This window comes from Heteronotia binoei, chromosome 3 (assembly GCF_032191835.1).
Source record: "Heteronotia binoei isolate CCM8104 ecotype False Entrance Well chromosome 3, APGP_CSIRO_Hbin_v1, whole genome shotgun sequence".
NCBI classification, from domain to species: domain Eukaryota; kingdom Metazoa; phylum Chordata; class Lepidosauria; order Squamata; family Gekkonidae; genus Heteronotia; species Heteronotia binoei.
This window is the reverse complement of record NC_083225.1, coordinates 115371005-115396611: the sequence shown is the minus strand read 5'-3', so window position 1 is coordinate 115396611 and position 25607 is coordinate 115371005.

Sequence of the window (25607 nt, the reverse complement as noted above, 5' to 3'; positions counted from 1 at the left end):
AAGTCCATATTTATCTTGAAGTTCCGCGAAAGTCCAAAACACTTCTCTATTTGTATCGCGGAGATGGTCTAAAGTGACAATCCCCTTTTCTGCCCATCTCGTCCAAACTACCGGGCATTCACCGACCTTTAATACTGGGTTGCCCCAGAGAGTCATAGCAGCATGTAAAAAGACATTAGAGCCCTGTGCAGAGCCGAATTGCTGCCAAATTCATCTAGCAGCCTGAATCGGTGGAGGTAGGACGTCGTCTCAACAGTGATTCGAGCCCAGTACTTCTAACGAAGACAGGGGGACAATCGATGCAGTCTCCAGAGCAACCCATTCTGGGGAGTCCCCTCCGTCGGCCTGTCTCCATCTATTAGCTGATGCCAACAAATAGGTCTTGTGATAAGCACTTAAGTCTGGTAAGCCAAACCGGCCTTGATCAGGGGAGAGTTGTAGCAGTGCTAGAGAGAGACGCGGTCGCTTCCCTTCCCACAGAAAGTTCGCCACTAGTGAGTTAAGTTCTCGAAACCATTTCTGCGGAATATACTGATAGAGGGCATGGAGAGCATAAAAGAATCACGGGAAGATAACCATTTTCAAAGCATTAACTTTGCCTGACAGTGACAGTGGGATAGATCTCCATAGAACAAGATCAGACTTTGTCATCTATAAATTTCCTAAAGTTCAAGCCCACTAAGTGCTGTATTCAGCATGGGATTAGCAATCCTAGATATTGAATAGATTCCTCCTGAAGTGCAAACCGCGATCCCACTGCGTCTGAAGTCTTCCTTCCACCCACTTGAAGTAGCTCCGTTTTCCCCCAATTCACTTTGTAGCCTGCGAGTTGGCTAAATTCATCAGTAAGTTTAATAATAGCTGGGATCAAAGAATCTGGCTCGGTCACCATCAGAAGAGCATCGTCGGCATACAACAATATTTTGAATTCAGATGAGCAGTACTTCATTCCGTATATGTCCGTCCGTCGATGCACTGCTTGGGCGAGTGGTTCAATACAAATATTGAACAAAAGAGGGGATAGCAGGCATCCCTGCCTAGTTCCATACAATAAATCAACTGGATCTGATAAAACACCATTAACCTTGATTCTTGATGCAGCATTTTCATAAATCAGCTGGGTCCAACGAAGGAACACATCCAGAAAGCCCAAGTGGCTCATCACATTTCTCAAGAACCGTCGGTCAACACGGTCAAAAGCTTTTTCAGCATCAATGGATATTTAAAAAGCAGATTCTTCCTTCTCATTGTATATGGAGACTAAATCAGTAATTAAGCGAACATTATCCGCGCCCGCATGGTCCCGAATGAAGCCCGTCTGTGCTCTGTTCACCACCTGAGTTATTACTGACTGGAGGCGCTGTGCAAGTATGGTTGTCAGTATCTTATTATCAACGTTCAGTAGGGATATCGGGCGGTAACTTGAACAAAGTTGTAAGGGCTTCCCCGGCTTGGGGATCAAAGTGATAGATGCTGCATTGAACTTCTTTGAAAGCATACCCTTATAGAAAATAGCCTGGTAAGTCTTTAACAGTTTAGAAGCTAGTATATCTTTAAACCTTATATACCAAGCAGGGGAAAACCCGTCTGGTCCAGGAGCTGATGCCTGCCAGAGTGCCCCAATCGCAGCCGTTACTTCCTCCAGTCTTAGGGGCGCAGAGAGCACCCTTGAGCTTCCACACTCAGTTCTGCTAAACAGAGCTGTCGCAAAAAGACGTGTTGTTTATCATCAGTCGCATCCACATGGCCTTTATAAAGCGCCCGATAAAAAAGACGAAATTGATCGGCAATCCCTGCAGGGGTAACATGAACTGTACCTGTGTCGTCGCTAATCTGCGTAACCCATCGTCGTTCTCTCTGGCCCTTTAACCTGGAAGCCAATAATTTCCCCTGCTTCTCACTGAATTCCCAGTACTGGTGCTTTATCTGGGCGTATATAAATTCGGATCTATGGGACTTCAGCAAGTTCAGTTGAAATGTTAGCTGTTGAATTTGTCCATGGAGAACCGGCGATGGTTTTTAGATCCCCATTGATCCTGCAGCAATTTCTCCAACTCTTGCTCGCATTGGGCCTGCTCCCTTTTCTTTGCCACTGAGTACGTGATTAGACGACCTCTCATTATGACTTTAAATGCTTCCCAGACATTTAAATAATGCTCCACCGACCCCTCATTGGTCTGAAAAAACTGATGGATCTCCCTTATCATCTGCTGGCAGAAAACCGTATCATTCACAAGCGAGTTATTAAAACACCACGTGGTGTTTTTCTCAGGCCGGTTAGGCACGTTCTATTCCATAGTTACTGCTTGGTGATCTGAGAGAGAGAAAGGGCATATCTGGGCATTCTGAACCAAATGGAACCTGGATCTTGACATCAGCAGGTAATTGATCCTAGCCATACTTTGTACAAAGTATGGCTAGGATCAATTACTGATGGTTTAGAGAAATGAGTAAACCCTTTCCGCTCTCTATGTCGTTCTCTCCACACGTCCAGTAGGCTGAACTCGGTCATCAGCGCCGTAAGCGCCGCCCACGTCCTTGGGGAGTGCAAGACTGAATTGGCAGTGCGATCTTTATCTTTGTCTAGGACTAAATTGAAATCTCTGCCCAAAATTAACCACTCAAAATCCAACTTCCTTAATATATTGGCAATTTCATAAATTATAGCGTGCTCATCTCGGTTAGTGCCATAAAGGTTGACCAAGGCGAGCTTTTGGCCTTGCAGTTGACCACACAAAATAACATATCACCCCTGGGAGTCAGAAAATTTCTCAAAGTTACTCCAACCCGAGCGGGCTCGAATAATTATTGCAACACCACGTGCATTCCACTCATATCCTGAGCAGTAAACCTGATCTCCTTGGCACTTAACCAGCAATGCACTTTCTTCTTCCAGAATGTGGGACTCTTGGATAAACAATATGTCAGCGTTTCGAAGGACCCGAGTCGCCAGGGTCATTGCTCTCTTCTTAGGGTCTCTGAGGCCACGGGCGTTGAGAGACACCAATTTAATTAACATATGTCCATTCCTCCTCTCGACCATTCGGCCAGGGGCCAGAGAGCAACATTAACCATAGACTATTTATAGGCATCTTAACTACACCCCATGTATTGAACCCCTCCTTAATGAAGGAGCACCTTAAAAGAGATAACCCCCCACCTGCTCCATTGACTTCCATAGAGCACTCCAAGACATTAAGGGGGGTGGTTACCCCGGGCAAAATTTCTAATCAAGTATAATACAGTCTAAAAAGAAAGTAAAGGTTCAAGACAAACAGAGTAGCAACTTGTCATTCCTTAGGGAGCCTTAAGGCGTCACTGGCATTGGTCTAGTAGTTGACATGTACAAACTTAAATTAAGCAGTTCCCGCCCCTGCCCCCTACCCCCCAACCACCCCTGGGGGGATAAGTCATTCCATAAATCCCCACCTTGCCCATAATCCCCCCCCACCCCCCACCAACTTCTCTAGTTGAATAGGAAATAAAAGCAGCTTATATCTTCAGCAATGTTACAAAATGTACATGTTTCTCCTATAATTCAAAAGTCTGCTAAAGTTTGCTGTCTTCTTAAAAATCAAAACACAGCTTATATCTTAAGATATATTCAACTAAGTCCCCCATGCTCAATTCTTAAACAGATATAATTACCCAATGCCGTTATACAATTCTCTATTTATATACCATCATATTTCATTAAGATTCATTAAACTAATAATTCATGCAATTAAATCATTGAATTCATTCGCTTCTCACCAGCCAGTAGAAAGTAAATTCAACCTAGCTGCATGCCCTGGAGGACCCAGCTAATACAATTAAAAGGAAAGCATAAAATAAGTCAGCATGGCTTAAGCTTATAGTTAATCAGCGCTTATAATCAGCATAAGCCTTCCTTAATTCCTTATTTAATAATCTAGACAAATTCATCTAAATACTTGCATAAGATCCATACACCTCATAACAAGTTACTGCATAGGTGAGAAAGTTTTTATTTAATACTTCACGTCAAGGGGGGGGGGGCAAAGGAGGACATCACCCAGGGAAGTGTGCAATGGGGGGGGGCATTAAAACGAGAACAGCCCGAGCCAAAAAGAAAAAGAAAGAAAGAACAGAAAGAACGGCTCGCTTTAAAAGCTGCTCCTAATATGTCCCAGTGAATGCAGAAGTGTCCATTCCCCTTGCTTCAAATCTCCGTGTTTCCTAGACATTGTCAGCAGGTGGCAGCATCGTTTTTAAATATTCCTCAGCACTTTGTGAAGTGTAAAAAAGAACTCTTCTGCCATTGCGAATCAGGGCAAAAGTAGCTGGAAACAAAATAAAGTTTTCCACTTGCAGTTTCCGCGCAAGTTCCTTGGCCGTCTTGTAAGCACGACGCCTCTGGATTATAGCAATAGGAAAATCTGGGTACAAAGCGAAGCGGGCTGGCAGGCCGTTCCAAACAATGCCATCCCCCATAGACAACTCCCTAAATTTACGAAGCACAAAATCTCATGTGGAGACACGAACAAAAGAGATTAGCAGCGTGATCCTGGCTGACCCCTCCTGGGCAGGTGTCAGAAGATGCACCACGTCTGCTATCTCTAAAGAAAAATCCGCAGGGAGCTTGAGTACTTGGCGAAAAAAGGTGCTTGCATAATCAACCAGCTCAGCTGGAGCCCAAGCTGCAACGTCTGTGAGACCCACCAAACTTAAGTTGCAACACCGAGCCTCCCCTTTTAAAGTGTCCACCTTTTCCCGAAGGGCTAGAACTTCTTTCTGCATTTCTCCAGCTGCTACAACTTGATCAGCGCGTCTATCTTCCCCTCTAATTTCTCCAGCGAGGGACCTCCCAATGCAGTTGTTGTCTCAGCCATATGGGTTTCCTCTTCGCCCACAGAATCCTCCTCAGCCCCCCTTCTACCCCTTGTTTCCTTCCTTCCTTTGTTGTGGTTTTGGAGACATCAGCCGTTGGGGGGGGGGAGGGAAACGGCCACACGGGCGGGGAAAAGGAATATTCTCTAACTTTGAGCTAAGCTGGAACCCCACTTATCCGCCCCAATAGCCACCCAGTCAACTAAGCTAATAAGCTGGCAGAAATGTCAAACTTATCTGTCCATATACAGCCTTAATAATCCAACTCGCCCGGAGCTTCCACCGACCACATCTTCTCAACACATACCGGAAACAGGAAGTCGAGCAGGATATAAATATAACGTAATAAATATATAAATAAAATAAAAAATAGAATGCTTATTATTTTGATTTTGCTTTACAACATCAAAACAAAAGTTAAAGGTCTTGATCTAGGTCTAGGCATAAACAGTTAGCAAGGTTGTATGTGGATATGTATTCATATCAAAGGATATAAAAGACTACTTGTAGATATGGCACTCTCAAGTAATAGTTACATCCATTTCAGGAATTGTTAAGTCTGTCACATAAACAGTGCTGCTATCCTAAGTGTAGTTACAAACTTCTTAATAGATTGACTTCTACTGCCAAAATTTCTCACCCAGTCTGCTTTTCAAAGGAACAATGTGGAATTGGCTGATTTTCAGGACTAAACATAAATGTTTCAAATTCAGTTTCAAACAGGCTACAAGTACAAACATTGTCTTCTGCTTTATGCAGATACTGAGGGACTGAGCATTGAATTAGGGCTAACCTAAGTGGGATTGATTAGCACTGATCTGTAGTATTTTGCAGGCCATGACTTTACAGTTTAAGTAGATTAGCAAGCACCCTGAGCACCATGTAAGGATGGCGATAGGTTTTCCAGACCATGGAAAAGGGAATTCTCCCAGTGCTGGGCAAAATAATGAAACCAGCAGATATAGGGGAATAGTAGAAAAGATCAGACTCTCTTGCATAAATTTATGAGATTAATACAGCTAGATCAAATTTGGAGTCTGGGCAGGATTTTCCAAATGCAGACAGTTTTGTTTGGAAGTTGTATAGCAGTCTATACAAAAACACTGGGAAGATTTAAATAGTTCAATTGTTAATCCAACAAATCCAATTTTGAGGTCTTGCATCTTAATTTAAGGATGTGGGGACTTTAAAATTGTATTTTTTTGTCAAAATAAAGATGTGGAGTTACCGTATTTTTCGCACCATAAGACCACTTCCCCCCCCCAAAAAAAAGTGGGGGGGGGAAGTGTGTGCGTCTTATGGAGTGAAGGTACCAGTACCTACCTTCCGGGGTGGGGGGGGCGATCCGCTGCCTCCAATCCCGGCACTTCCTCCGTGCCTGCCTGCCTGGCTTCAGCTCTGACGCTTACAGCAAGCACCAGGATCGCTCCCTCTGCCTTCCGATCCCGGCGCTTGCTGTAAGCATCAGAGCTGAAGCCAGGCAGGCAGGCACGGAGGAAGCACCCGCCCCCTCCACAAACCCAGCGCTTTGCGAGTGTCGGCTGTGGAGAGGACAGCATGCTTCCTCCCTACCTGCCTGCCTCGCTTCAGCTCTGACACTTACAGCAAGCTCCAGGATTGCTCCCTCTGCCCTCCGATCCTGGTGCTTGCTGTAAGCATCAGAGCTGAAGCCAGGCAGGCAGGCACGGAGGAAGCACCCGCCCCCTCCGCAAACCCAGCGCTTTGCGAGCGCTGGCTGTGGAGAGGGCAGCATGCTTCCACCCTGCCTGCCTGGCTGGCTTCAGCTCTGACGCTTACAGCAAGCGCAAGGATCCCTCTGCCCTCTGATCTCGGTGCTTGCTGTAAGCGTCAGAGCTGAAGCCAGGCAGAAAGGCACGGAGGAAGCATGCTGCCCCCTCCACAGCCAGCACTCGCAAAGCGCTGGGTTTGCGGAGGGGGTGGGTGCTTCCTCCATGCCTGCCTGCCTGGCTTCAGCTCTGATGCTTACAGCAAGCGCCAGGATCGGAGGGCAGAGGGAGCGATCCTGGCGCTTGCTGTAAGCGTCAGAGCTGGAGCCAGGCAGGCACGGAGGAAGCGCCGGGATCGGAGGCAGCGGATCGCCCCCCAGGAGGAAGGTGCATCCTATTGTCCGGAGCGCCTTATGGTGCGAAAAATACGGTAAGTACAATACTGTTGCTAGTGTGAAAAAAGTTGCCTCACATACTTGGTCAACTCTTAGAAAGAAAGGAAGAAGTCCGATAGATTCTTCAACAAAAGAATTTTTAAAAGGCAAAGTACCTAAAAGTATTATTTTATTGCTATATTGCCCCTATGATTTTGTTTTACTGCCCTTATATTGCCAGTTCTTCCTTGGGAGGATCTATAAGAATATGACTGGGGCTGATGGGAGTTGTAGGCAAAAAAGTAAGTAAGTAAGTAAGTAAAGTAAATTTATTTTTATATCCCGCCCTCCCCCGCCAAAGGCAGGCTCAGGGTGGCTCACAGACATGGAATACCATGATTTAAATAAATTACAATCTAGACAGGCAAATTTAAAATACAATTCAGTTACATAGATTGGTTAAAATAAATAAAATAGCTGTTATAGAATTAAAATTAGTTAAGTTGCTGTAGATCACAATCGTACATAAGATGGCTAGGTGGCTACAAGTCAGTTTAGTCAGGTTCCGTCTTAAAAGCAAGCTGAAAGAGATTGGTTTTGCAAGCCCTGCTGAATTGATTCAGGTCCCGCAGGGCTCATACCATCTCTGGAAGTTGATTCCACCATCGAGGGGCCATTGCTGAGAAGGCTTGCTCCCTGGTTGTCTTCAGTCTAGCCTCTCTTGGCCCAGGGATTTTTAAAAGGTTTTGAGAGCTAGATCTCAGTGCTCTCTGGGGAACATATGGGGAGAGGCAGTCCCTAAGATAGGCAGGTCCTCGGCCATATAGGGCTTTAAAGGTAATAACCAGCACCTTATAGCGGACACGGTACACAACCGGCAGCCAGTGCAGGTCCCGCAGCCCAGACTGCACGTGTTCCCACCGTGGTAGTCCCACCAACAGCCTGACAGCTGCGTTCTGCACTACCTGAAGTTTCCGTGTTCGATATAAGGGCAGCCCCATGTAGAGGGCATTGCAGTAGTCTAGTCTCAAGGTGACCGTTGCGTGGATCACAGTTGCTAGGTCGCTGCGTTCCAAGAAGGGGGCCAACTGCCTCGCCCTCTTAAGGTGGAAAAAGGTGGATCTAGCAGTGGCAGCTATCTGGGCCTCCATTGATAAAGAGGATTCCAGTAGCACTCCCAGGCTCTTGACCCTGCGCACTGGTATCAGTGGCGCACCGTCAAAAGCCGGTAGGGTGATCTCCCCTCCTGGTCCGCCGCGGCCCACACAAAGGACCTCAGTCTTCGCCGGATTCAACTTCAGCCCACTCAGCCTGAGCCAGCCAGCCATGGCTTGTAGCGCCTGGTCCAGATTTATAGGGACATCGCCAGTCCGGCCGTCCATCAATAGATAGAGCTGGGTATCATCAGCGTACTGATGACAGCCAAGCCCATACCTCCATGCAATCTGGGCAAGGGGGCGCATGTAGATGTTAAACAACATCGGGGAGAGAACTGCCCCTTGAGCCACCCCACAATGAAGTGGGTGTCTCTGGGACAGCTCCCCCCCAATTGCCACCCTTTGTCCCCGACTTTCGAGGAAGGAGGAGAGCCACTGCAAGGCTAGCCCCGAATTCCTGCGTCGGCTAGGCGGCAGGTCAGCAGCCGATGATCGACCATATCGAACGCAGCCGATAGGTCTAGCAGCAGCAATACTGCCGAGCCGCCTTGGTCCAGTTGCCACCGGAGGTCATCCATGAGGGCGACCAAGACTGTTTCTGTCCCATGGCCTGGGTGGAAGCCAGACTGGCATGGGTCCAGGATGGAAGCGTCCTCCAAAAAGTCCTGTAACTGCAACGCCACAGCCCTCTCAATAATCTTGCCCAAAAAGGGCAAGTTTGAGACTGGTCGGTAGTGTGCCAATTCGGCCAGGTTTGATGTAGCTTTTTTCAGGAGAGGGCGGACCACTGCCTCTTTCAGGGGTGTTGGAAAAGCACCCTCTGAAAGAGATCAATTTATGATGTCCCGTATAGGACATCTTAGTTCTTCCTGGCAAGCCTTAATTAGCCAGGAGGGACATGGGTCCAGATGGCAAGTTTTGGATCATGCAGTGCCAAGAATTCTGTCGACTTCCTCCAAGCTGAGCAGGTCGAAGCAATCCAGGGTTAAATCAGAAGACACGCATTGGGCCTCGAGTTCACTTACTGAATCTAAGTTGGCAGGGCAGTCGCGGCGGAGCGATTGGACCTTATCTGCAAAAAATTTCGCAAAAGCCTCACAGCCTATCTCCAATCCCTTAACATTTGAATTGCCCTGTGGCAATGTAGTAAGATTCCGAATTATTCTAAATAATTGAGCTGGGCGCGAATTTGCAGATGCAATCTTAGCCGCAAAGTATGTTTTCTTTGCGGTCTTGATTGCCATCTCATAGGACTTCATAAACTTCCTATAAGATGTTCTAGTCACTTCGTCGCGGGTACGCCGCCATTGCCTCTCTAGCTGTCTAAGACCTTGTTTCAGCTGGCGTAATTCCGGGGTATACCACGGGGCCAGCTTAGTCCGAGGTTGCAGAGGGCATCGAGGTGCGATCTCCTCAATGGCCCTAGAGAGCCGGCTATTCCAGGTCTCAACCAGGCCATTGACAGAATCGCCAGAGGGCCAGGGATCCCGCAGGGCCATTTGGAACCATTCGGGTCCATTTGGCTCCGTGGGTGAGCCATAATAGGCTCCACGCCTAAACAGGTTTAGGGAGGCATATCTACACGGGCCTTGAGGGCGAAGTGATCCGACCATGGCACCGCCTCTGTGGTTATGTCGCTCACTGTAACCCCAGCCACAAAGATCAAGTCCAACATGTGTCCAGCCTGGTGAGCGGGGGTTGCAACAAGTTGAGAGAGTCCCAGTGTCGCCATGGAAGACACTAGGTCTGTTGCCTGACTGGAGGACGGGTCATCAGCATGGACGTTGAAGTCACCCAGAATTATCAACCTTGGGTGCTCCAGCGCCCAGCCTGTCGCCGCCTCGAGCAGGGACGGTAAGGCGCTGGCTGGTGCGTTAGGCGTACGGTACACCAGCCATATCGCCAACCCCTCTCCAGCCTCCCACGCCAGATAGGCACATTCAATACCCTCAATCTTTGGGGCCGGGAGCGCCCTAAAGGAGTAAGCCTCCCGTATAAATAATGCCACTCCTCCCCCCTGCCCACTAGTCCGCGATTGGTGAAAGACTGAGTAACCCGGGAGAGCTGTTTGCGAGAGGGCTACTGTATCACCCTCTCGAATCCAGGTCTCAGTCACGCAAGCCAGGTCCATGTTCTGTTCGAGCAGGAACTCTCGAAGGATTGAGGTCTTATTATTAATGGACCTGGCGTTGCATAACACCAATTACGGAGGCGGGTTATTCAACCTGGCCCTGCTACCTGTCATCCTTGGGATGGGACGCAGATTGGAGGAGGACCGAGCACTGTCATGTCTCTGTCCTCCTCCCTTATAACATCTGCTCCCACTGCCATACCTCCCCCTCCCCAGGAGCACTGGAATCCCTGAGCCGGCCATTTCTCGTTGGCAGCAGCTGCTATGTTAACCACTGTCAGGGCTGCTATCAAAAATACTCTCACACTACTCCGTCTCACTAGATCCTAATCTTCCAATCAACCCAAAAACCCCACCCAAATTCCTTTGTATATATTTGGTAAAGTTAATTCGAATAGCAAATCAATTTTAGTCCCCCCTTATTAACCTCAAATTAATTGGCTAAAAATTTTCATATATCCAATCCAAAATATACAGTGAAGTAAAATGATCAAAAGAGTCAATTAGTAGCAAAAATTCTTTTTAAACTAGGGGATTACGGGTAAGTGGAGGTAGAAGTTGTTAAAGTGCGATATAAGTGCAGTCCAAACTCTTCTCATGAGGTAGTAAAGGCACCAGCAGAGTATAGTGGAGTATTGCCAGTGAGATGTTAAGCAGTCAACGTGGAATAAAGTGCGAGGTGCAAAAACATCTGGAGAGCTACCATTGGCCACCCCTGCAGGAGGAAGCTCTGCCACATTGAGCCAACACCAGTGAAGAGGACCCTGAAGGATACAAGATTGTGCATCATTGCTGAATGGAAGAAGGTCCACGGCTCAACAGGCTACCTAAGGAAAGAATCAATGTCTGTTTCATTTGGTGACCCCAGAATATAATTCCGCTTTATGGTCAGGCCAGCTGTGGTATTGCATCTTCAGAGATGATCAAGAAACAAAATAGAAATTATCAGGAAGAAATCTTTATCTCTTCTGGCAACTTCCTCAACCTTCTAACCTCTCACTTTGAAGGCTGGTGATCTAAAATAGTTTAATTGATTAGCACTGAAGGCGTTTTTTTAAGCATTACTGTATTTGTTGGGGAGAAATAACTCTTCCACTAGTCTGTATGCTGAAGCAGGCCCGTAACTACATTAGTGGCATGGGGGGGGGGCACAGCCCCCCTGTTTAAACCCTACTTCCCTCTATAGGGCCCCTCCATTGGAGCCACCCTCTAGGAACCCAACACACTTTCCAAGCAGGGTCTGCTAAGCGGAGGTGATGAAGCCAAGTTAAAGGGGGGGACAGCGAGAGAGTGAACAAGAGAGAGAGAGAGAGCAACAGCACACGAGGGGGAGCAAGAGAAAGATGGACAGTGAGAGAGAGTGAGGGGGAGAGTGAGGGAGAGAGTGACAACACCTGGGGGCTGCAAATGTCACAGACAACTTGGGGCCCGCGTGAACAGTGGCTCCATGCTACCACAGGCCCTTTCCCAAACTGTCCTCTGCCTCTGAGGTGGTGGCGGCAAAGATCTGGAAAGGCAAGCGAGCGGAAGGAGGAAGTGGTTGCCTGTTGGGCCAAACAACTTGCATCCTAAAAGGGAGGGGGGAGAGTTATGTCCTTCCTGAAGCCCTCAGAAACAAATGAAAGGCTGCTCAGCATGGCATGATTGTTTGGCGGCTGTCACTCAGTCTCAGAGCGGCTCACAATCTCCTTTACCTTCCTCCCCCACAACAGACACCCTGTGAGGTGGGTGGGGCTGGAGAGGGCTCTCACAGCAGCTGCCCTTTCAAGGACAATCTCTGCCAGAGCTATGGCTGACCCAAGGCCATGGCAGCAGGTGAAGGTGGAAGAGTGGGGAATCAAACCCGGTTCTCCCAGATAAGAGTCCACACACTTAACCACTATACCAAACTGGCTCTCCTTGAGGGTTGCTAGGAGCCTAAACCCCGCCCATCAATGGTCCATCCCACTTTTGCAAGCAGCTGACTGTTCCGCGGACTGCCAAGAGGTTCATGGGGGAAAGCATCATTTTTCAGTACAAGGATTTTAGCTGCCTGCTGTAGCGGACTGAAAATTAGTCACTTGTGATCCTTCAATGTAACTGGTTTTGTAGGAGTGCTGCAAATGGGCATACTAGGTGTGACCAGGTTTGGGGGGGGGCTTCTTCCCTGTTAGTATTCCCCTCCCATTCCCCCACACCTCACGGTCAGACTCTGGCCTGCTGCAGGCTGCTCAGGCAGGCATGGGCTTTCTCTTGAGTAATAGGGGGAAGTGATCCTCACCTGAGGGCAGGTGGAGATCGAAAGCAGAACCAGGAAGAAGCAGCTAAGCCCTGCGGCCCCCTCAGCAATTTTTTTTTCACCTGGGCCCCCTCAGCAATTTTTTTTTCACCCCAAATTTTCTGACTATGGGCCTGTGCTGAAGTCAGTTTTTTATGTCCCCAAGACACTTTATTTATCCCCAATAGAGACTGTCCATTTAAAGCACCTAAATAATTCACACTATGTTGGATCCAAGACTCCCCTAATGGTGGAACCTTGCTCTGATGAAAGAGTTTTTAGAACTGGCAGAAGGCTCAACTGTAAGTAGAACAGAAACATTATAATGGTTCACAGTTTTTTAGTTTTATATTTTATGAGCATTTGACTGCTGCACATTTAAAATGTTTAGTTTGAACAAATGAAAGAACAGTAAAACACTTGAAATTAAAGAATATTGACACTCTTGAACACATGAACTGTCATAATATGAGCCCCAGTTGAGAGAATAATATTAAAAAGATAACTTCAATATCCTAAGCTTAAATAGTTTGGTAACAACAAGAATCAGTGGAATAGAAGACAAGTATGAAATGAAACATAGGGAGAGCATAGAGGAAGCAGAATAAAAATGGAGGAAGATGGCACTGGTTAATAAACTCAACACCAAAGTGGAAAACATTCAAACTGGTGCCAAATAGTATTTATTCAAAGGTTGCAAAATGTTTCTCATCTTCAGCTGAGCATCATATTATTCAGTGTTTGGAGTGTACATAGTTAGAGAGCACAGCCTCATTATTGCTTCTATGAAAGATAGTTGAACTCAAAATACATTTCTAGCCTTGAGTAAATCTTGTTTTGGACATTTTGCTTCTTTCTATTATGAAAGAGTAGAAAGAAAAGACAACAGGGCAGCATTAAAGGGAGAGAAAACAAACTGGGGGAAAGCTAGAGTGGAAAGGAAAAAATAGACATTAGATCATATCAAGGCATGCAAACTAGAGAGTATTTTTTTTAAAAAAAATCAAGAGTTTTAACATAAGGCCTTCATCTAAAACAAGATTCATTTTTACTGCTTCTAGCTGTGGCTGGGCCTGGAGCCAGAAATAACATATCTCAATTGATCAGCGAAATACTCTATTTGCAGTATTTTGAGCACAGAACCTCAAGATCTCTGGAAATTCCACAAGACATCTAATACAGAAAATATTCAGCCTCATTGTCCAACCAAATATGTTAGATTAAGCTTCCAGTCTTTGAAATAAATGTCAAAAATACTAAACTTCTTGTCTTTCAGGATTGCTTATTGTTTGCAGTTTATTGTCTTCAGAGTTATTCCTTCTGGCTTCACAACTGCGGAGGTTATCATGTGCCTCATGTGAAAAGTAAAAAGCCAGACTTTCTACAGAAAAAAAACTGAATACCATCCAAGAAGACTTGAGGCACTTTGCTTCAGGGTTCATATATGAAGAGATGCTGTTACAGGAAAAAATAGAAAAGTGGTGGCAATTGTTGGCTTAAAATTCCTTTGTAAGAAAACTGCTACTCTTAGCTCAGTAATTGAATGTCCTGGAAGATTAAATGTCAACCCATTGGTTTTCCAATGCTTAATATGCAAATGAGTTACTGCTGGCCATGTCGCACCACAAGCAGGCAAGCCATTCTCAAACAGAAGCCCACCAGAATGGCTTGCCTGCCTGTGGTGTGACGGGTTAGGACACACATGCAAGAGAGTGTGTGACTTGTATGCATGGCTCAATGTTGCATCATCAATTGGCTGGTGCTGCTACCCCACACTGAATCACACCATTGGTTCATCAAGGTCAGTATTGTCTACTCAGACTGGCAGCAGTTCACCTACTGCCTGGTCCTTTAACTGGAGACACCAGGGATTGAAACTGGGGCCAAATGCAGATGTTCTACCACTGAGCCATAGCCCGTTCCCTGAATACTAAGCAGAATTTGCATATCACTCTCACTCTGCAGACCCCCATTGGTTACCCACCAGTTACTAGGCCCTATTCAAGAATCTATCACCTATAAAGCCCTTAATGGCACTGGAGTGGCATACCTAGAAAAAGCCAAGCAGTAACTCATTTGCATATTAAGCCACACCTCCCGACATCACTATTGCTTCACAAAGGACTTTTTAAAAAGAAGCCCAGCAGGAACTCATTTGCATAGCGGGCCACACCCCCGATGCCAAGTCAGCCAGAATTGCAAAAAAAAAAGCCCTGCTATGCTTTGCCATGACAGCTGCATTCATGTAAACTAATCCTCCTGAAGGTGCCAGTCTGCAAACAGGTAGAACTGGCAACTATCCACACACATTCTCTGTGGTGGATCCCACACTATAGAATGGCCATCCTGAAGCTCTTAGGAAGGTTCCTGTGCTTCTTTCATTGAACAAAATGCACAAAACAAAATTGTTCAGGTGGGCATTCTGCTTTTAGTTGAAAGACTATTTCCTGAGTCACATTTTAAGTCAGGATCTCTTCCAGCCACACACATTTCCCTTCCCACTTGAGTCTGAAACCTCCACCGCGACATTCTGTGCACCAAGAACACACTTGCAGCTCTTTTCTATTGCTGATAAAAACATTGGAAAACCAGTGGGGGGACATTTTAGTCTTCCAGGACATTCAGTTACTGACCTAAGAGTAGCAGTTTTCTTTCAAAGGAATTTCAAAGGAAGATTAGAAAAAGAGACCGCTGAATGGAAACTGACAATGAAGCTCAAGGCAATGCATTACCTTGGGTTCTTCTCTCATTACCAATGCCTGTTATTGTTTTGGCATTTGAAATCACTTTATTCTCCAAGATATAAAGACAGATGGATTCACATTCTAGCTGCATCTGAAGAAGTGAGTAGTAGGTCATGAAAGCTCATTCCCAGCCACAAATTTTGTTAATCATTAAGGTGCTGCTGGAGTCTTGTTCTCTTCCAGTAATAAAGAATGCAAGTGTGCTGTTAGATTTCTTCCCCTCATCTGTAAGAAATGGAATAGAGTTTTTCTCCCTTCCTCCCTCTCTGTCTCTGACACACAAAGCCTAATGTTACTGGTCTTAAACACAGAACTCAATTCTCTCTCTCTCTGTCTCTTGCTTTCCATCCCTTTCCTCCCCTCTATCTGTATCTAAAGAAGTGTAGAGGCACACAAAAGCTTATACCTAGAATGAAACATTGTTGGTCTGCTGCCACGGGATGCCATTTTTCTCTTTCTCTGGCTGTTTCCCTTCCTAGAGGAGGAGAGGGAGAAGGCCTCAGCCAATCAAGGGAAGGTTTTCTTTTCCCTCATCCTCCCTCCTTCAGCCAATTGAGGGAAGGCTTTTTTCATTTCCTCTGTGAAGCAGTGGCTCAATCTTCAACTGCCCTGGGCCTGTAGAGTGGGGTTGCTCTCCATAGAGATTGACTGGTAGCTCAGCCAAAGGTAGGGTAGGTGAGTTGTCCCTAACATGCCTGGGCTTTTATATATATAAGATTTTACTAAAACTAAAGTTATTAAGTTTGTGCCTTGCTCTTAGATCAAAAGTGAGACATGGATATTAATGGGTGAAATATATTGCAGTTTTCCTCTTTTAGGTACTTGGATGTTTTATTTCATTTTACCTTTTCCTGGAGTTGTCATAAACCATTGATCACTCAGAAATCTATGGCTACTATGAAGGCAATTATATATATGGGGCAAATTATATTCCAGCCGCTATAGGAATTTTTAACTCAATTGTGAGTTCACAACTTTTGTATGGTGTACCTATATGGATTTCTGCTGTAGATGGTTTTACAAACAGAGTACAGTCCTCATTCCTTCAGTAATTGGAGGACTCCCCAGCTGCATTTTATTGTCAGCCCTCTGTTATGAATCTGGTCTAAGCTCTATAGAAACCTGAGTCTGGATACGTGCCTTTAATTTTTGGTCCCATCTATTTTTTTAGGCCCTTGAGGGTAGCTTGGTATGCTGAACCCTCAAGGACTTTTATAAGGCTTCCTGCCTCCAGATTTTTGAACAGAAGTTATCTCTTGTAAATCTTAAAGTGGAAGATCTTTGTTATTCCTCTATAAATCAGTGCAAAAAAGCATGTGGTTGAACTGATTTATGCCAGAGATAAGTTATACTTCTTTTGATGCTTGGAGAACATGTTCTCTGTTTGCCTTGGGCCTTCTATCTAAGAGCAAACTCCCTTCTTATTTAGATTCCTTAGTTAGCTCAAAGTTATGTTGGGCCCTTAAGCATTCACAATTCAACTGCTCCTTTTCAATTGTATTGCTGGCTTGTCTGCTAACAATCTCTTTTTCAGATCAGTTATTTTCCTGCACACTCCAGTCAGTGGACCCTCTTGTACATATTCCCCTGCAGTGTTCCTTTGTGCTCCAGTTCAGATTAAAATGGATTATACCATGCCTTGATAAATAGCCTATGCTTCCTCTAGTGCAGGGGTGGCCAACAGTAGCTCTCCAGATATTTTTTGCTACAACTCCCATCAGCCCCAGCCATTGACCATGCTGACTGGGGCTGATGGGAGTTGTAGGCAAAAAACATCTGGAGAACTACCGTTGGCCATTTTTTTTTCCTTTGGGATAGTGCTGATTGCTGCCTTCTGTAATATGACATGAACCTCCATCCATAGGCACTCTGTCTACCAACTCTAGTTCCTTAAACTTATTCTTCACCTCCACTGTATATTCCTAAGGGATGTGATCAAGGTCAAACATGAATGGCCTAATGACTTTCCCAGTTTTCTTCAGTTTAAGCCTGAATTTTGCAATGAGTTGCTTATTATCTGAGTTGTAGTCAGCTCCTGGTCTTGTTTTTGCTTACTGTAAGGAGCTTCTCCATTTTTGACTGCAGAGTATATAATCATTTTGATTTCTGAGTTGCCCAACAGGTGATGTCCATGTGTAGAGTTTAGGTTGGAAGAGGGTGTTTGCTATGACCAGTTTGTTCTCTTGACTGTCACTATAATATGTAAAGAGACAGCTTATAGCATGTGCTGCAGAACTGAAAGTAGATCTGGAGGCTTAGATGATCTACCTGACAGCAGGTGGCTGGCTGCCAGAAGGATTGCATCAGCCAGCAGAGTCAGCATGACACAGCAAGTTGCTGATTGGCTGTCCAATGTATAAATGTACAGAGTAACTGTGGTGATTGTGGGTTAATGGAGTTGGAGTGCAGCGGAGCATATTGTCAGTCAGAAGAGTGAGTGGTGTTGTAAATAAATGTATATAGTGGTTTTACAGCTACTGCAGTGATGGCTAACCTTTTCAGCTTGGTGTGTCGAAAATCGGGAAAAAGTGTAGTCTTCCTCGGGTCGCGTGTCACTTCACCGTGTCACTTCAAGAAATATCAATAATTTGATGATATTTGCAGCCCCAATAAAGAAAGAGGGTTGCCAAGTCCAATTCAAGAAATATCTGGGGGCTTTGGGGGCGGAGCCAGGAGACTTTGGGGGTGGAGCCAGAAGACATTGGGGTGGAGCCAGGAACAAGGGTGTGACAAGCATAATTGAACTCCAAGGGAGTTCTGGCCATCACATTTAAAGGGACAGCACACCTTTTAAAATGCCTTTCTTCCATAGGAAATAATGAAGGATAGGGGCACCATCTTTTGGGGCTCATAGAATTGGACCCCCTGGTCCAATCGTTTTGAAACTTGGGGGGTATTTTGGGGAGAGGGGGATCCCCTGCCCCCACCTGGGGATTGTAACCCTGCGGGAAAGGGTGTATCTTTTTTTCTTCCCGCCTTTTCTCCTCCAGCGCTTGCCAAGCGAAGCCAAGGGGGGGCGACCCAATGCTCCCCTCCCCTTGCTCTTTTGCAACCCACACACAGCCCCCATCGCCCACCCCCTTCCTCCTCTTCCAAGCTGAAAAGGGCAGCTTGTCCTTTAAATCTGAAACCCCGCCTCCGGCAGGAGGCCATGAGAAAGAGCGAGATGCAAAGTGAGAAAGATCATGTTGGTTGCAAAAAAAAAAAAAAACAGGACCGGGTGGAGGAGGAGGATGGGGGGGGCAGCCCCACAACAGGCCCAAGAGCGACGCCCCCTCGGGCATTGCACCCCACACACACTGCTGCAATGCCATCTCTGCCTCCCCCCCCAGCCGCTCCGTGCAAACAAACGGAAAAAAACACGCCTGCCTTGCTCCTGCATTTGCAAAGCCCTGACATTGCAAAGGCGCGACCCGCCGAGGAGGGCACTTCTTTCCCCCCCCTGCCTCTTTTTTTGCAATGCTCTTTTTTTCTTTCTTGCTGTACCCACCTATTTCCTCAGGCCCCGGGGAGGGCGGGAAAAGGGGGTTGCAAAGCTCAGCCCTGTTGCGAGGAGGAGGAGGCGCGTTTGGCTGCCTCTGCTTTGGGTGGGGGACGGGTTGCGCCAGGAGGCTGTCTCCTCCCACCCCCAGGTCAAGGCGAGGCGCTGGCAGCGTCGGCCAACCTTCCCTCCCACCCTCACCCCCGGCCTGGAGCCGGGGAAAGAGGCGGTGGCTGCGGCCCGCTGCGCTGCTGCTGCCTCTTCTCGCCTTCATCTTAGCAGCTGCTGCTCCTCCGAGACGGGCTCAGCAGCCTCTGAAGGACTCGCGGCTCGCCACGCTCCTTGGTTTCCGGTGTGTCAGCCAAATTGCCTCGCGTGTCACCAGTGACACGCGTGTCATAGGTTCGCCATCATGGAGCTACTGTGTACAGCCTTCATTCTTGCGTCGCTAAGAATCACCCTCTCGTACTCTAAGCGCATCGACATTGACAAAAGTCCATTAGCCTTTGCCTGGCTTCATTTTGTTCTCCAAGGCCAAACTTGTCAGTTGTTCCGGTTACCTTTTGACTTCCTACTTTGGCATTACAACTAACTACAACATCAGAATTTACCACTTTAACAGAAAGCCAGGTTAATCAGTACAAATGCAGCAGTGGTAAAATTTCACATGTGATTAAGTCAAGGTAAACTGATAACTCTCAGTACAAAAAGTCATACTAATAGAATGAAATCAGAAGACACCTTTAATCAATAAATCGGCCAAGTCTGAAATTGGCTTCCCTTATTTCTGTTCAAGTGCACCTGAAGCATCAATAAACCTCCAGCACTTACAGTATGCATGGTCTCCACTTATCAAATTAATATTTAAGCTAAATCAATGAATGCAATGATAGTCTAATCATATTAAGTCACACAAAATGCGCAATAAGAATGCCTGCTCATGCAGATAACCATGGGTACCAGGTGTGACAGTGTTAAGTTGCTTTAAGAGAACTAAAAACTGCTGAATCATTTGTTATGTAAATAAGCTATACAGGAGTCACGAGAATCACAGGTGCAGCTAATGTGACAATCAGTGTTATGATTGGATGGCTGTACTATATCAGTAAAAAGCCTTGCCCTGTGTGGGTGTGGGTGATGAGAAGGAGCAGAAGGACGTTGTGAGTGAAGGAGGAACATCTTGCTTATATACTGAAACTCTGGAGGATTGCATGGCTACTGATATGATGTATGGACTGGCTTTTGACTTCTCTACTTGGACATAGAATTGGTACTGTATATTGGACAGACTGTTTTGATGTGTATGACCCATTGGCTTGCCTGAGACTGCTTTCTACGTGTTAACCCTGAATACAACTGTTTACTTGGCTGTCTTGGAGTTTTGTTTCTTGCCACAGTGTTCTGGAGTTGCACTCTACTACCTACTCATACAGGGGCACCTTCCTACGCACACAAAACTCTGTCAAGGTGTTCAACAAGCAGCAATGAATGAATGAATGAATATTTCTATTTGCTTTTTCATAAAATTATATTATCATAGTAGATAAATGACTAGAAAGAGAATTAGAAATATTGCAGGCTAAAATAGCTTCCCCTCCCCCATGAGGGCACCAGGTGTTTAGAATGCCACCAGAAGAGTGCTCCAGGCAAAACTGCATTGTCCAAGTTAGCTTGGCATATATTAGCTGAAATCTTTTGAGTCTCTGGCAACTTTTGATTAAGGGCCAATGTTGTAAATTCAGTGGGCTTTCATGGAGTATGTTGTAGCTCATATTTATTTTAATCACTACTGGCAGTTAGGAGAATTACATTTTAATTTAAATTGGTAATATTATGCTAATTTACTGTCCGTGTGGATCCTGCAAAGAATCTGCAAAGGCTTCTATTCTCTAAGCTGTGGTCACTGTGCTATCTGTAATAGTCCAGTGCTGAACAATGTTGTGTATTTGCCACAGTCCAATAGAAACTTGTTTAAAATTGGGGAAATATTCATCTTCTCCACCATCATGTATGACCTATTAAATATTTGGACTAGCACAAGTGGCTGTTTCATTTATATAGTCTACATACCTTGGTTTACTGGGGACCTACAGACAATCCTACTCATGGCAGATGCCTCAAAATGTCAGTGTGGAAAAAAATCTGTGATGCCAACTAAGCACAGGCCAGAGTACATATGTATTCCTACTGGATGGCAGTGATACTAGTGAAACATTTGTATTTCTCTAGAAGGCAATCTGGATTAATTGATCTAGCTCATGAAGAGGCTTCTTCATTTTACCCCTGATAATATAAACAATTCTCTGTTTCACTTTTAAAGGCTTTTAACATATATTTGCTTTTTTTTGTTATTTAAACTCCTCTAGTGTGGTTTGGTTGCAGGATATTTTCAGAGTGCTATCGAAGTGGAGTTGCTTGGTGAAAAATTATTCTAGTTGTGTGGATAAATTCCTTGAAGGGATATATAGTCAATCATATCACTGCTCAATCCTTGCCCTTCATAGTTTATAATATCTCACTGAAAGGGATTGCCTGGTTGGATTCAAAAGGCATTAAATGCTTTTTGGAAGATGGAATAATGCTGGCCAACTGAAAAGAAGACATTCTGAATTTTGCTGAGGGACAGTTGCTTGGATCTAGACTAGCTGCTTCAGTGGACACACAGACTTCCACCAATGTAGTACAATTTTCCTGCTTCCCCCCTTCCTGTATCAGCCCAAAATGCCCCTTTAAAGGCTGTTTCCAGGAGCAGGATTTCAGGGGAAATTTTATGCCGCTGTAGGAAGAGCGTTGATAGACAGAGTGCCGAAAGAACTATGGATGGAGGTTCATGACATTATACAGAAGGCAGCAATCAGCACCATCCCAAAGAAAAAGAAATGCAAGAAAGCAAAGTGGCTGTCTGATGAGGCTTTACAAATAGCTGAGGAAAGAAGGAAAGTGAAAGGCAAGGGTGAAAAAGAAAAATTCACCCAACTGAATGCAGATTTTCAGAGAACAGAAAGAAAATTGGAGAAATCAAGGGAATGTTTTGTGCAAAGATGGCCATGATAAAGGACAAAAACAGTAGGGACCTAACAGAAGCAGAAGAGATCAGGAAGAGGTAGCAAGAATACACAGAAGAATTATACAAGAAAGATCTCAATGTCCTTGACAGCCATGACAGTGAAATTGCTGACCTTGAGCCAGACATCCTGGAGTGTGAAGTCGAATTGGTCTTAGTGTACCGGTGTACCGGTACTGGTGTACCAGTACCGGTGTACTGGTGTACCGTCCGCCTAACGCACCGGCCAGCGCCTTACCATCCCTGATGGAGGCGGTGTCCGGCTGGGCGTTGGAGTACCCGGGGCTCCTGGTCCTGGGTGACTTCAATGTCCACGCCGATGACGCGGCTTCCATTCAGGCGATGGACCTAGTGTCTTCCATGGCGACACTGGGACTCTCCCAATTTGTTACGACTCCCACGCATCAGGCTGGGCACACATTAGATCTGATCTTTGCGGCCGGGATTAAAGTGAACGAAATCGCAACAGAGGCGATTCCATGGTCGGATCACTTAGCCCTCAAGGCTCGTATGGAAACGCTACCACAACCCTGTAAGGGCGGAGAGCCTATTTTGGCTCGCCCGCGGAGCCTGATGGACCCGGTGGAGAAGATGAATATTTCCCCAATTTTAAACAAGTTTCTATTGGACTGTGGCAAATACACAACATTGTTCAGCACTGGACTATTACAGATAGCACAGTGACCACAGCTTACAATGGCTCTCCTCCTTCCTCGAGGATCGGGGACAAAGGGTGGCAATTGGTGGCGAGCGGTCCCGGAGGCGCACACTGGATTGTGGAGTGCCTCAGGGGGCAGTTCTCTCACCAATATTATTCAATATCTATATGCACCCTCTTGCCCAGATTGCCAGGAGATATGGACTTGGGTGCCATCAATATGCAGATGACACCCAACTCTATCTGCTGATGGACGGCCGGCCTGACTGCATCCCTGAGAATTTAGACCGGGCCTTGCAGGATATGGCAACGTGGTTGAGGGAGAGTGGGCTGAAACTGAATCCAGTGAAGACAGAAGTCCTTTGTCTGGGTCGGGGCGCCCGGGAAGGGGAAATACCTCTGCCAGTCTTCGACGGGGCGCCGCTGAAAGCGGCGCACCGGGTTAGGAGTCTGGGAGTTCTACTGGAGCCTTCATTATCAATGGAGGCCCAGATAGCAGCCACTGCCAAGTCAGCCTTTTTCCATTTGAGGCGGGCAAGGCAGTTGGCTCCCTTCCTAGAGCGCCAAGACCTGGCAACGGTACTTCATGCAACGGTCACCTCGAGACTGGATTACTGTAATGCCCTCTACATGGGGCTGCCTCTGTACCGAACCCGGAGGCTGCAGCTGGTGCAGAACGCAGCGGCCAGACTGTTGCTGGGGCTCCCTAAATGGGAGCACATACGGCCTGGGCTGCGCGAGCTGCACTGGCTGCCGGTTATATTCCGGGTTCGTTACAAAGTGCTGGTCATTACTTTTAAAGCCCTATATGGTTGGGGACCTGTCTACCTTAGGGACCGTCTTTCCCCATATGAACCCCAGAGAGCACTGAGGTCAGCTGGAAAAAACTTGTTGACCACCCCCGGACCAAGAGAGGTGAAGCTGCAATGCACCCGCAATCGGGCCTTCTCCTCTGTAGCCCCGAACCTATGGAACCAACTTCCAGAGGAAATGCGGGCCCTGCGGGACCTTGATCAATTCCGCAGGGCCTGCAAAACTTTCCTCTTTCGACTGGCTTTCGCTGACGAAGAAGGTAGTTGCTAATGATTACCGCCATCATAAAAAAGAACAAGCAGCATTAGCACTTTTATTATTAATTAATTAATTAATTTTAAATTTATCAGAATTTTAATGTTAAATGTAACTTTGTTTTTTGTATAACTGAATGATGTTGTTAGCCGCCCTGAGCCTGCTCCGGCGGGGAGGGCGGGATATAAATAAAATTACCTACCTACCTACCTACCTTAGAAAGCATTACTAACAACAAAACGAACAGAGATGACAGTATCCCAGTTGAGGTATTCAAAATCCTAACAGATGATGCTGTTAAAGTGATGCACACATTATGTCAACAAATCTGGAAAATGAAACAGTGGCCACAGGATTGGAAAAGGTCAGTTTATATTCTAATCCCAAAGAAGGGTAATGCCAAGGTATGTTCAAACTGTCATACCATTGCACTCATTTCACATGCCAGCAAGGTCATGTTAAAGATCCTACAAGCTAGGCTTCAGCAGTATGTAGATTGAAACTACCAGAAGTTCAAGCTGGGTTTCGGAGAGGTAGAGGAACTAGAGATCAAATTGCCAACATTCGCTGGGTTATGGAGAAAGCATGGGAGTATCAGAAAAATATCTATTTCTGCTTCATTGACTATGCTAAAGCCTTTGATTGTGTGGATCACAACAAACTGTGGCAAGTCCTTAAAGAGATGGAAGTACCAGACCACCTCACATGTCTTCTGAGAAACCTGTATAAAAGTCAAGAAGCAACTGTCAGAACAGGATATGGAACAACTGATTGGTTTAGAATAGGAAAAGGAATTCGTCAAGGATGTATATTGTCACCCTATTTAATTTATATGCAGAATACATCATGTGGAATGCTGGCCTGGATGAAGCAGAAGCCGGAATAAGATTGCCAGGAAAAACATCAACAACCTCAGATATGCAGATGATACCACTCTAATGGCAGAAAGTGAGGAGGACCTAAAGAACCTCTTGTTGAAGGTGAAAGAGGAGAGTAAAAAAGTAGGCTTGAAACTCAACATCAAAAAAACTAAGATCATGGCATCTGGCCCCATCACATCTTGGCAAATAGAAGGGGAAGACATGGAAGTAGTGACAGACTTCACATTTCTGGGATCCAAGATCACTGCAGATGGTGACTGTAGCCATGAAATTAAAAGAAATTTGCTCCTTGGGAGGACAGCTATGGTGAACCTGGGCAATATAATAAAAAGTAGAGACATCACCCTGTCAACAAAAGTCCATATAGTTAAAGCGATGGTATTTCTAGTAGCAATGTATGGCTGTGAGAGGTGGATCATAAGGTAGGCCGAGTGCAGAAGAATAGATGCTTTTGAGCTGTGGTGCTGGAGAAGACTCTTGAAGTCCCTTGGACTGCAAGAAGATCAAATCAGTAAGTTCTAATGGAAATCAACCCAGACTGTTCCCTGGAAGGTCAGATGCGGAAGCTGAAGTTCAAATACTTTGGTCGCCAAATGAGCAGGGAGCACTCACTGGAGAAGATCCTGATGCTGGGAAAGACAGAGGGCAAAAGAAGAAGGGGTAGGCAAAAGATGAGATGACTGGAAAGCGTTACTGATGCAGCAAACACGAATTTGAGCAGACTTCGGAGGATGGTGGAAGACAGGAGGGCCTGGCGTGACTTTGTCCATGGGGTTGCAAAGAGTCAGACTCAACTGTGCAACTGAATAGCAACAATAAAAAAGGAGGAGAGATGGAAGAATGGAAAGTCATCCTCTTTGAGTTCTTGCAGCCATGACAATGTTGGTCTGGATCCAACCCAAATATTTCATTTCACCCAGGCTTTTAGTTCTGGTTCAATTTTAGTTAGATTTTAAAATATATATACTAGAATTATTTATTGCTGCGTTTAGAAGATAGTTTTAGATTACCATCACTGTATTCTAAAGTGAATATTTTACAGTACTGTTATTATTGTTTTCTGCACTTCGGTGAATAAAACAATACAGTAGCTTCTGAGGCATATAACCACATGGACAAGCAGTAAAATTTGAAAGGAAATACCCAGAGACAAGCTGTAGCTATTTCTATGCTCTTGCCCAGAAGTTGTGGCAGGAACTTACCCCCTCAACATACCA